Source organism: Tupaia chinensis, unplaced genomic scaffold (genome assembly GCF_000334495.1).
Source record: "Tupaia chinensis unplaced genomic scaffold, TupChi_1.0 Scaffold000099_1, whole genome shotgun sequence".
NCBI classification, from domain to species: Eukaryota; Metazoa; Chordata; class Mammalia; order Scandentia; family Tupaiidae; genus Tupaia; species Tupaia belangeri.
Genome location: NW_006159563.1, coordinates 3,418,392 through 3,430,046, shown reverse-complemented (window position 1 = coordinate 3,430,046; position 11,655 = coordinate 3,418,392). Strand labels below are relative to the sequence as shown.

General features: G+C 40.5%; 1 protein-coding gene across 1 annotated transcript in view; it reads left to right on the top strand.

The window, feature by feature from the left end:
* Window positions 1-11,464: 11,464 nt before the first annotated feature.
* The window catches only part of ZCCHC9 (zinc finger CCHC-type containing 9), an 11,706-nt gene continuing 11,515 nt past the window's right edge, over window positions 11,465-11,655 (top strand). The window contains exon 1 of the mRNA XM_006143497.3: window positions 11,465-11,598. The gene's annotated coding sequence lies outside the window, so the exon portion shown is untranslated. The remainder of the gene's footprint in view (window positions 11,599-11,655) is intronic.

Genomic DNA, 11,655 nt, shown 5'->3' with positions numbered 1-11,655 from the left:
TGTTGCCACACCCACCACACTTGCCTGGCCTTGTGCCATCAGACTTCTACATGTCTCACTCTCTTTAAAACTCCTTTGCATAGTATAATGTTCAATTCAGGTGAGGCTATAAATTAGCACCTTGTTCAGTTTTTCACTGATAAAGACAGGTCCCTTGGGACCAGCAGTTAGCGTAATGGCTCTGTCGCTGGACTCCCATGTAGTCAACCGCAATTCAAGTCCTGGACCTGGTGATTTAAACTCATACCAGGCATGTGTGTGTGCATGCCCAAGATCCTGAGAGGAGAATACAGGAGAAGGGATTGCGGCGTGGCCATATCCCCAGAGGGGTGATTTCTCGCTTTCTGTCTCTCTGTCTCTTTCTGGCAAGCGCACGCACCCTATAGCAAAAACTTCTAAAAAAAAAAAAAAAAAACAGACAGGTCTATCTATGAATGAAGAATCATGAAGCTCACTGAAAGATGGCAAAAGGTTATTGAACAAAATGGGCAATATGTCATGGATTGATCTTTTTTCTTTATATAAATAAATGACCTTTGAAGAACAGAAAAAAAAATAGGTCATGACTTTTCCGACATCCCAGTATTACATATATCACTTATCACCTTATTCATGGTTTATAGGTCTGCATGCCTTACCCTCACAGGCTGTTTGGCTGCTTAAAGGCAAGAGCTCTGCCACTTCTCTATATTTAACACTTAACAAGATGCTGGTAAATAGTAGGTACCCAACCGTGTTTTTCCCTCGCCTATCCCATTTTATAGGACTTCATTTACAGCTTTAGTCATTCCATTGTTTCCTTTGCTTAGATAGTCTAAGGCCCATGTAAGGTGTCATTTCCTCAGACATTAGGAGGATGAAGTACAGATTTCAGAGAATACAAGAAAGCTTCCAGATCTTGCCACACGTGTAATTTAGGCTTAAGTATTCATTTGAAGCACTTGACACTCTACTAAAAAGCATGATTGGAAACTTGAACTTGAGAGACACACCAGAACAAGAGTGAGATGAGTGTCAAAAGGCTACATCGCTTTTGTGATTAGTCCTAATGCTATTCTTTGTCATGTTTAAATCAAGCATATAAAAGGCTCAAGCTTTATCAAGGGGTACACAAACTTCATATTATTCCTATTCTTTATTGCTTAGCAACCTCAAGCAACTTCCACTGATGGGTTTATCCTGATAGACACTTCAGATACCATTTTCTCTTATTTCTGAACGAAAGCAGGACTGCTTGTAACTTCATTACTGAGGAAACCAGCAATGCAAATGAAACACACACCTTCTCTGAGTGCACATCCGGTAACAGAACTGTCACTAGCATCTTAGCCTCGGGCAATCACTGAACTTCTCTGTCTATTGTCTGTATAACAAGGTTAAGACTTTAAAAGGTATGTATTTCTAGGGATCTATATATAATATATCTATATAATTGGAAATTGTCCTGTGCTGTGTCAAAACCCCCAAGGAGGACTGGCCCTGTAGCCTACTGGTTAAGGGAGCCAGATCCCACACAACCAACGGAGGTTTGAATCCCCACCTGGAGGCGCACATGTGTGTATGCCCAGAATCCTGACAGGATGGAGAAACAAAGGAGGAAGGATTGTGACGTAACCATGCCCCACTCAGGGGTGCTCTCTCTCTCTCTCTCTCTCTCTCTCTCTGCCTCTGTCTCTTTCTAGGAAGAGCACAAGTCCTTTGACAGAAGAAATGGGTTTTATAAAGCTCTTCAATAATGATTCTAAATGGAATTACTCTACAGCTCAATTGGCTGTCTTAAAGCTACTCACTCTAGTGCAAGACTCGGCTAGCACAAGAGGCCATCCTGGCTGGACCTTGGATACTCCTAAGCCTGCAGCACCTTTCTGTCACTTTAGTCAGGCTTGCCAAGCTCCTCTTACTCAGAGAGAATCTGGGCAAGAATGAGGACTTAAAATTCTGTTTTTTTAATTCTTTTTTGGAGAGGTTTTCGCTATAGGGCACATGCGCTCGCCAGACAGACAGAGAGAGACATAGAGACAGAAAGTGAGAAATCAGCCCCCAGTGGGGATAGCCACACCATTCTCCTCTCAGGATCTTGGGCATGCATGCACACATGGCTGGCATGAGTTTTAAGCCACCGGGTCCAGGACGCGAACCATGGTCGACTACATGGGAGTCCAGCGACATAGCTATTACGCTAACTGCTGGTCCCGAGGACTTAAAATTCTAATGGTAGTGGAATCTTCAGCTAAGATGGAATAAACACCCTGCACTCCACCCTGTCTCTCCCACTGAATGCAGCTATAAAACATAATGAATACATACACCAACTATTTGAAGGAAAACAAAAATAAATAGTAGCAGAAAATTTGAGGAAGACCAGAATTTGAAGTACAACGGAGTCAGGGGCAAGTTCATATAATTTTTCCTCTGTGCCCCAGCCTGAGTGCAACTGCCTGAACCTGAAAGAAGGTACTTGGGCCCAAATAGAAGGAACTCCAGAAATCTCTTTCTTACCTGAGAACTGCAAAAGTGGTTTTTTAGCATGTAGAGTGGGATAAATTCTTCACACTTTTTTCTTTCTCCTCCTCTATTTCTTTCCCTTCTCCCCTCTTCCCTTCCTTTCTTTTCTCCTACCCTCTCCCTTTTTTAAAAACAAACATTTATTTAATTTTGTTATTATTTTAATTTACTATAAGGTATATGCACTTACCAGAGAGAGAGAAAGAGAATGAGAGAGGGAAAGTGAGAAAGCAAGCTGCCTAGTCCAGGATTCAAACCACAGTCAGACATGTGGGAGTTCAGCGCTTTAACCACTACACCACCTGCTGGTCCCTTCTCCCTTCCTTTCTTCCCCCCTTTTTGTTTTTCTCTATTATCTTACAAGGAGCAGCATTAACAGGAGCCTACAGAAGCCAGAACTCTAAGGGAAGGAAACCTTCTTTTCTGATTGGAAGATCTGTGGTCCTAGGAGAGTGGGAAAACCCCTTGTTACTTTTCTTTTCTCTCTCTCACTGTCCCCTTACCACTTGACCCTGGGCACAGGTGCAATTATGAAAACTGGATATATCACAGAGCAAAGTAACCAAAATACCAAATGTCTGGTGAGAGGACCAAAAAAGGAGCACCAGGGAACAAAACGTACTAGGAAGACTATGAAAAGGAAGGAGCTCAAGAAAGTGACTTTTAATTTTTTTTTTTTATGAAATTCTGGGCTCACCTCTGATATGTGTATATATAAATTGACCCTAAATTGCACAGACTTTGAGAACTGAAGGACAGGATAAACAACCACTCAAGTGTCAGACTGGCCACTGGTTGATGTAAACATAAGGCAGATCCAAGTAATACTGCAAAGACTTTGAAAACTGAAATGACATGGGAACCACAGTCCACAGAAGTCTGCTTGGAACTTGTAGGCTGAGCCCAACCAGGCTGATCACCTACTGAAACAAACATCAACATTCTCTGTAGGATTTAAACAAGAGCCAGAGTCTTATAATATTCAAAATGCCCAAAATGCAATTCAAAATTACTCATCATACAAAGAACGACGAACATCTCATCTCACATGGGAAGATAATCACTAACACATAGGCAACACAGATATTAAAAGTATCTGACAAAGATTTTTCAATCAGTATTTACAAAAGCACTCCAAGAAGTAAGGAAAAACTTTTTCAAAATGAATGGAAAGTCTCAGTAATATTTTTTTTCAAAGAAACAGAAAACATAAAGAATTCATTAAAAATTTGAGAGCTGAAAAATATAATAATAAAAATTAAGAACTCATATTGTCTCAACAGTAGAATGAAGATGATAGAGGAAATAGACCATGAACTTAAAGACAGAGAAAAAGGAGGACAGAGAAAAAGGAAATGAAACAACATTTTTTAACTCCTAAAGGAAGTATCCAATCAGGATTCTATATCCAGTGGAACTATCCTTCAGGGATGAAAGTGACATTAAGCTATTCTCAGATGAAAGGAAACTAAAATAATCTGTTGCTAACAGACCTACTTTAAAAGAATTGCTAAGAGAAACTCTAGACTGGACCAGCAGACAGCATAATGGTTACATTGCTGGACTCCCATCTAGTTGACCATGGTTTGAGTCCTGGACCCAGTGGCTTAAAACTCACTCCAGGTGTGTATGCACGTGTACCCCAAATCCCAAGACAATAATGGAGGAGAAGAGACTGTGGCATGGCCACCCTCCTCCTAGGGGATGATATTTTACTTTCTGTCTCTCTCTCTCCTGCAAGTGCACATACCCTATAGCAAAAAAAAAAAAACAACTCTTTTTCTTTTTTTTTTCTGAGAGGTTTTTCACTATAGGACGCGTGCGCTCGCCAGACAGACAGAGAGAGACAGAGAGACAGAAAACGAGAAATCACCCCCCAGGGGGGATGGCCACACCGCAATCCCTTCTCCTCCATTCTCCTCTCGGGATCTTGGGCATGCACGCACACGGCGTGGGTTTTAAGCCACCAGGTCCAGTACGTGAACCGCGGTCGACTACGTGGGAGTCCACTGACGTAGCCATTACGCTAACTGCTGGTTCCCAAAAAGAAACTCTTCAGACAGAAGAAAAATAATACTGTAAGAAAGTGTAGACAATCAGGAGTTAAAGAAGAGCAACATAGATGGTAAATTTAGATAAATAGAATACACTATTATTTTCCTACCGAGTTCTTTACAATATGTTTGATAGTTCAAAGAAAAAAATTGTAATATTTTCTGATAAGATTTTCAGTGTAAGTAGATGTAATACATAAGGCAACTACAACATAATGAGAGAAAAGTAAAGAGACTGATATGGAGATGAAGTGTCTACATTTTACTTACAGTGGTAAGACGTTTATTCCAAGTAGATTACAAAAGGGTAAACGTGTGTGTGTGTGTATAGAGAGAGTAATCCCTAAACCAAACGCTTAAAATCCCATTTTAATAAAACATAGTAGACTAAACCATAGTCAAAAACAATGAAAATGATTATTTAAGATGTTTAAATAGCCAAAAGGCAGAAAAGTGTAGATAGATGAATGAAAAACAGAGGGAACAAGTAGACAATAATAATAGTAGGATATTTAAAAAATATACTACATATCTGAGATTGACGTTACGCTTTTCCCTCAAAGCTCTTCAAAACCTTTTAAACAAAAAAATGTGTTTGTGTTTAGACTTGGGTCTTGCCAGCAGTATCCAACTGTACTGCACATGACACGTTCCAGTGGCGCAGGCTCCAGCTGATGGAGGAGGCCAAGAGACCGCAATACATTCAGTTAGGTCCTACCAAGAGCAAGACCAAAGTCACTTCACAAACTTGATGGGCCCAAACCACTCTGAGCGTTATTAATGAATATGAGAATGGGCTACTCTTTTTTTTTCTTTTTCTTTTTCTTTTTCTTTTTCTTTTTCTCTTTCTGTGGTTGCTACTGTTTAAAACTACACTAGTCAACTGTTTTAAAAAACATTCCGCTTTGGTATTCACTCATTTAGAAATATAAAAGCATCTGCTTTTCTTCTTATATTTATTAATTCTTATAGTCATTCAATAAAAATTTACTATCTTCTATACACCAATTCTGTGATACAAGAAAGCCATAAACAGTGAAAACAGGACACATGGGATCCATATCAGCTTGGTGCTTCAGTGCACACAGACTAAGCACCAGGGGAAGGCAGATAATGTAGAATGTTAAGTGCTAAGACAGTATAGGAGGGAACCCACATTCCCTTTATTCCTATAAAGAGTCTTTGATTACAAATACACATACAAAGTTCCTCGAATCAATAAGGAAAAAAAACAACCCAATAGTGAATGGACAAATGATAAAAACAGTTAACAGAAATACAAATAATTCTTAAACTTCAGACAACATCAATATACCATTTTCCCTGTGGAAGTTCGGTAACAACCCAAAAGTATGGCAACATACTCTTTGGGTAAGCCTGGGAAACTAGTGCTCTCATATGCTGTTGCTGGGTATATAGACTAGTACAAATTTTAAGGAAAATAATGGTCAATAGCTATGAAAATTTTAAATGCAGGTTTTAAATGCAGGGGGGCCAGCAGTTAGCATAATGTCTATGTCGCTGGACTCCCACGTAGTTGACCATGGTTCGAGTCCCGGACCCAGTGGCTTAAACTCACGCTGGGCGTGTGTGCGTGCGTGCCCAAGATCCCAAGAGGAGAATGGAGGAGAAGGCACTGTACTTTTCTTTTTTGGAGAGGTTTTTGCTATAGGGCGTGTGCGCTCACCAGGAAGACAGAGACAGAGAGACAGAAAGCGAGAAATTACCCCCTAGGGGGATGGCCACGCCGCAGTGCCTTCTCTTCCATTCTCCTCTCTGGATCTTGGGCGCACACACACACACACACACACACACACACACACACACTTGGTGTGAGTTTAAGCCACCAGGTCTGGGACTCGAACCATGGCTGCCCACATGGGTGTTCAGCGACATAGCCATTATGCTAACTGCTGGTCCCTGATCCAACAATTCTATTCCTGAAAATCTATACTACAGGATTACTTTTGCTTGTGCAAAATGACATACTCATATGTGAGTTTTTCATTTCAGAATTGCCTATAATAGTAAAGGACTGGAAAGGACCTAAACATCCATCAAAAGAGGATGGGTTAAATAAGTCTTCTGCTCCATATTCTCTCCTGTTCTTATGTGACTCTTATTGCAGATAGATTGGGGCTTTTGATATTGTCCCATAGGTTTCTATGGCTGGTTCTTTGGCCTTTATTTCCCTCCACTTAGTTCTTCATATTGGGTCATTTCTTCTAGGCTATCTTCAAGCTCACTCATACTTTCTTCTGTCATTTCCATTCTATTAAATCTATTCAGTATATTTTTTTCAGGTACCATATTTTAGTTGCAAAATTTCTATTTGGTTCTTTCTTATGTTTTCTATTTCTCTACTGAGATTTCCTATCTTTCAACCCATTTATATTTTTCCTTGTTTTAATTCATTTACAGCTCGATTAGAGTCATAATAGATCCTTCAAAGATTTTGTCTAATATCTAATGTCCAGATCATCTTAGGGCTGCCATCTGTTGATTATTTTTTCCTGAAGAATGTTTCATGTTCTTTATCAAGTCACCTTGTATTTTATCCTGGACGTTGTGGATGCTGTTTTGTATACCCTGAATTCTATTTTATTACTTAATTAAATTTTAAGCAGGCAATTGTTTAGACTTGTGTCATAGCTTTGTCTTACTTTTTGTGAGTGACAATTCAGATCTCAGTTCAGATGGCAAAGTAGTTAAGACACTGGACTCTCACGACTGATTGGAATTTGTGACCCAGACCTAGGGGCTTAAAACTCACTAGGAGTGTGTGTGTGTGTGAGTGTGTGTGTGTCTGTGTGTGTGTGTATACACAAAATCCTGAGAAAAGAATGGAGAAGGTATTACAGCATGGTCACCCCCTACCCCCGGGAAGTGATTCCTCTTTTTCTGTCTCTCTGGCAAGTGCATACACCTATGGCAAAAAATCTCTCTTTAAAAACAAAACAAAAACAAAACAAAAAAATGTCAGTTCATTTTTTTAAGTCTCTGTGTTTGTCCTGTGCTTATGTGGTTCAGGGGCCAGCTTGACACTCATGTGTGATCCCTTCATACTGGACAATGTCTCTTTGTGGTTTTCTTCCCTCCCCAATTGTCCCCTTTCCAGCTATGGCTAATTTCATGATCCTTTCTCTGGGTCCTCCAAGCAGAAAAATGGTGGAGGGCTTTCTACTCCGGTTTTAGCTATACATGTTGTACTGCTTTATGACCATGGTCCACTCTTGAAGTAAAACCTGACCCCTCTGCCCTGACTCCAACACATACAGGGACACACACCTATGTGCCAGCTGCTTCTTCAAATCTGAATCCTCTCCCCAACTCTCTTTTATTTACTCTTCAGAATCTTTGGACAGTTGTCATTTATATCTTGTACATAATTTATAGTTATCAACAGGATGGGAGATGGTTTGTCAAATGTTTACAAACTATTTTTGTTCGAAATGTAGAAACATTGTCCAGGGGCCAGCAGGTGGTATAGCGGTTAAGGCACTGGACTGCCACACAGCTGCCTGTGTTTTGAGTTTCGGATCTGGTAGCTTAACATTCATTCTGGGCACATGTGTGTGCATACCCAAGGTCCTAAGAGGAGAATGGAGAAGAGACTGTGGTTTTGCCATGTCCCCTAGGGGGTGATTTCTCACTTTCCCTCTGTCTTTCTTTCTCTGGCAAAAACCTAAAAAAATAAATAAATAAATAAAATAAAAATATTATCCATTCTAAAATGACATTAACATAATTAAGAATAGTATCTGGCAATGGTAAGTTCCTTAATCTGGGTAATGTTTACATAAACATTTGTTTCATAATTATTACATTTTATATATAATTTCAGTATACTTAATGCATTTTCTCTTTTTTAAAGTTTTTTTTTTTTTTGCTAGACGGTGTATGTACTCATCAGAGAAAGGGAAAGTGAGCAATCACCCCTCAAGGAGGATGGCCATGCTGCAATCCCTTCTCCATTCTCCTCTTAAAATTTTGGGCACACATGCACACATGCCCTGGTCCAGGACTTGAACCACAGTTAGTCATGTGGGATCCAGCCATCTTAACTTCTATGTTGCCTGCTGGCCCAATACACTTCATTTTAAAAAAATGAAGCCCTTCATAATCAAAACTTGGCTACTCACTTAACATTTATCTTGCTGATAATATTGCTGTAAAAATATCATACAGTATTTCAATAAATGGGAGAAATGAACGAAAAATAATTTCTTGAAGTATACACAGGCAAGGAAAACTTACTACATTTTCTTTATTTCTATTTTTTTTTTTTTGGAGAGGTTTTTTTTATAGGGTGTGTGCGCTCACCAGAGAGAGACAGAAAGCAAGAAATCATCCCCCAAGGGGGACGGCCATGCCACAATCCCTTCTCCATTCTCCTCAGGATCTTGGGCACACGTGTGAGTTTAAGCCACTGGATCCAGGACTCAAACCACAATCAACTACGCGGAAGTCCAGCGACATAGCCATTACACCAACTGCTGGTCCCAAACTTATTAAGTTTTAAGTGGGTTCAAGTAAATAATCCTCTGCAGTATTTCAAGGTAGTAGAGCAGAGTTGTATTGAAATCTTGGTTCAAATTCTGGCTGTTGTTGTTACTAGCTGTGTAACATTGGTTAAATTATTTCGTCTCTCTGAGCTTATTGTACTGTTGTAAAATGGAGAAAATAATACTACCTATCTCTCAGGATACTGAGATGTTTAGGAAATGAACGTAAAGCACTTAGAATAGCAACAGGGTCACCCCATAACAGTTAGGACAGCTGGATCCCACACAGCTGAATGTGTGGTTCAAGTCTGACTCAGTGGCTTGAGAAAAACGGCAGGCTCATGTATGTGTGTGCTCAAAATCCCAAAAGGGAGAAATAGAGAAGGGATTATGATGTGGAGGTCAGGGGGTGCTTTCTCTCTATCTCTGTCTCTTCTGGAAAGTGTGTGTACCCTTTGACAAAATTAAAAATAAAAAAGTGCCATGTACTTATAAAATGTTCAATAAACACTACTATTGGCAGTATTTTCTTCTGAACCCCAGAGTTTCTTCTATCACTCATTTACTCAACTACGAGTCTTTATTTGATGCATCTCCACTAAAATGAATTGAGATGATCCTTCATTTCTGGGAATGAACACTCTACAGACTTAAAATTCAGGATACTACTAAAAAGTTTTAGTTGGATGCGCCCTCTAGTGGTATATGTTATGTGCAAGTACCAAGTTATCTAAATACAAAACATAGGAAACCTCTTTATGTAATCTTACTAGGTTGGATGTTTAGAACCTGAAGCCAGTTGGTAAGACAAGAATGATCTTACATCTTTTAAACTCCTTATTTTCAAGGGCTGGGGGATCTTGCTTTGTTTTTCTTGTCTTTTAAAACTTTCCCCACCATATGACCCAGGAAATTTGTGATACCATAGAAAATCATTCTCATGGCATTGACTTTAGTCTTTCCTCTTCAAGAAAATTGGCACCCTTTGTAGTCTGCTTTAAACAAACTGTAAAGTATTTATTCTTTATCCAGTTAACAAATACTGAGCACCAATTAAGTACCAAGAAAAAGAGTACAATAAACAATTTATTACACAATTCATGTAATCACAAATTCAAAAAGTGTCATTAGGCAGTGTACTACAGTGACTGGATTGTTTCAATATGGGAAGGTGAGTTTGCATGGCTTATATGAGAACAAAATATTAAAGCACTGGGTAGAAATTAATTGGAAGAATACCACACACACGGTGGTATTTCAGAAACTAAGGGAGGGCTCCTATGTGAGGAGCTTAAAGAAGGGGGAGATTCTGTAGGGTGAAGCTAAGTGAAGTAGAGACTTCATATACCACTTAAGGAGTTTGAACTTCATCCTAAGTGAGAAACTATGGAAGAGTTTAAAGCAGGATAGCAACAATTTGATTTGGCAATATAGTTTACATTCTCAAAAATTAACTTAACAAAGGCAAGAAAATTGATTTCAGGGAGTTGGAGCAAGAACAGACTAGACCAGCTACAGTAATCCACATGAGACATGATGAAAGCTGGGACAAAGGAGATAAAAAGTGGAAACTATGTACTTAAAATGTAAAGTGGACTGAGCTTGATGATGAGGATGAGGTAGTTCTCCTGGTGAACCAAGTGGTTTAATGCAATTTTTTCACCAGACAACTAGTGTGGTATCTAAGTGAGACAAATGTGTTGTTTCGGAGGCTAGGTCTTCTTAAAAAAATAATTCCTTGGGCCAGCCAGGGGGTGCTGGTTAAGGTGGCTGGATCACACATGGCTGACTGCACTGGTGAGTCTCAGACCCGTCATGCCGCTGGGTTCACATGCCAGGAGAGAAGAGTGCAGTAGAGACGGGATTGTGGTGGTGTGGCCATCCCCTCTGGGGGTGCTTTAACACTTTCCTTGTCTCTCTCTCCAGCAAGTGCACGCATCTGTAGCGAAAAAAGAAAAGAAAAGAAAACAAAACGAAACAAAACGAAAGAAAACAAAAACTTCTTTGACTACAAAATATCAACTAGCTTTGGGCAGGAAGGTCACTAGGCACCGCCTCTCACACAACAGAAGACCAAAATATGCATTCAGATTTCTATCACAGTGATCCACTCTCAATGCACTAACATCTTCATCCTGTCTCTGCCTGGAATGGTCCTAACTCCCTCAGCCCATTTCACCTGATTTTTGCTTTGTTTTTCCAGATTCTCAGGAAAGCCTTGGCGGAATCTCCCTCCCTCCCGGCCCTCCGGTCTTTCTCGCCCACTAAGCTGTGAGGTCACACCACGAACGGAGCACTGTAGCTGTGTCCTAGGCGCCCAGACTCGCGCGTTCAAACACTAGGCGCCCTACATCTACTCGGCCAACTTTCTCTGTAAAGGAAGAGGCCTCATTGGCTGGCTGTCCTGCCTTCTCGGAGCAGTCCGGGAAGGCCCACCGGAAGTGACGCGCACTCAGGGAAGACGTGCTTCCGGACCCCGGGAAGGCCGGCTTCTCTTGCTCGCTAACTCTGCTGCTTTGGAAGATTCACGCGCGGTAAGAAGCCGCGTGCGACCGGCGAGATGGGGCTGCTCGGGTGCCGGAGGGGCCGGC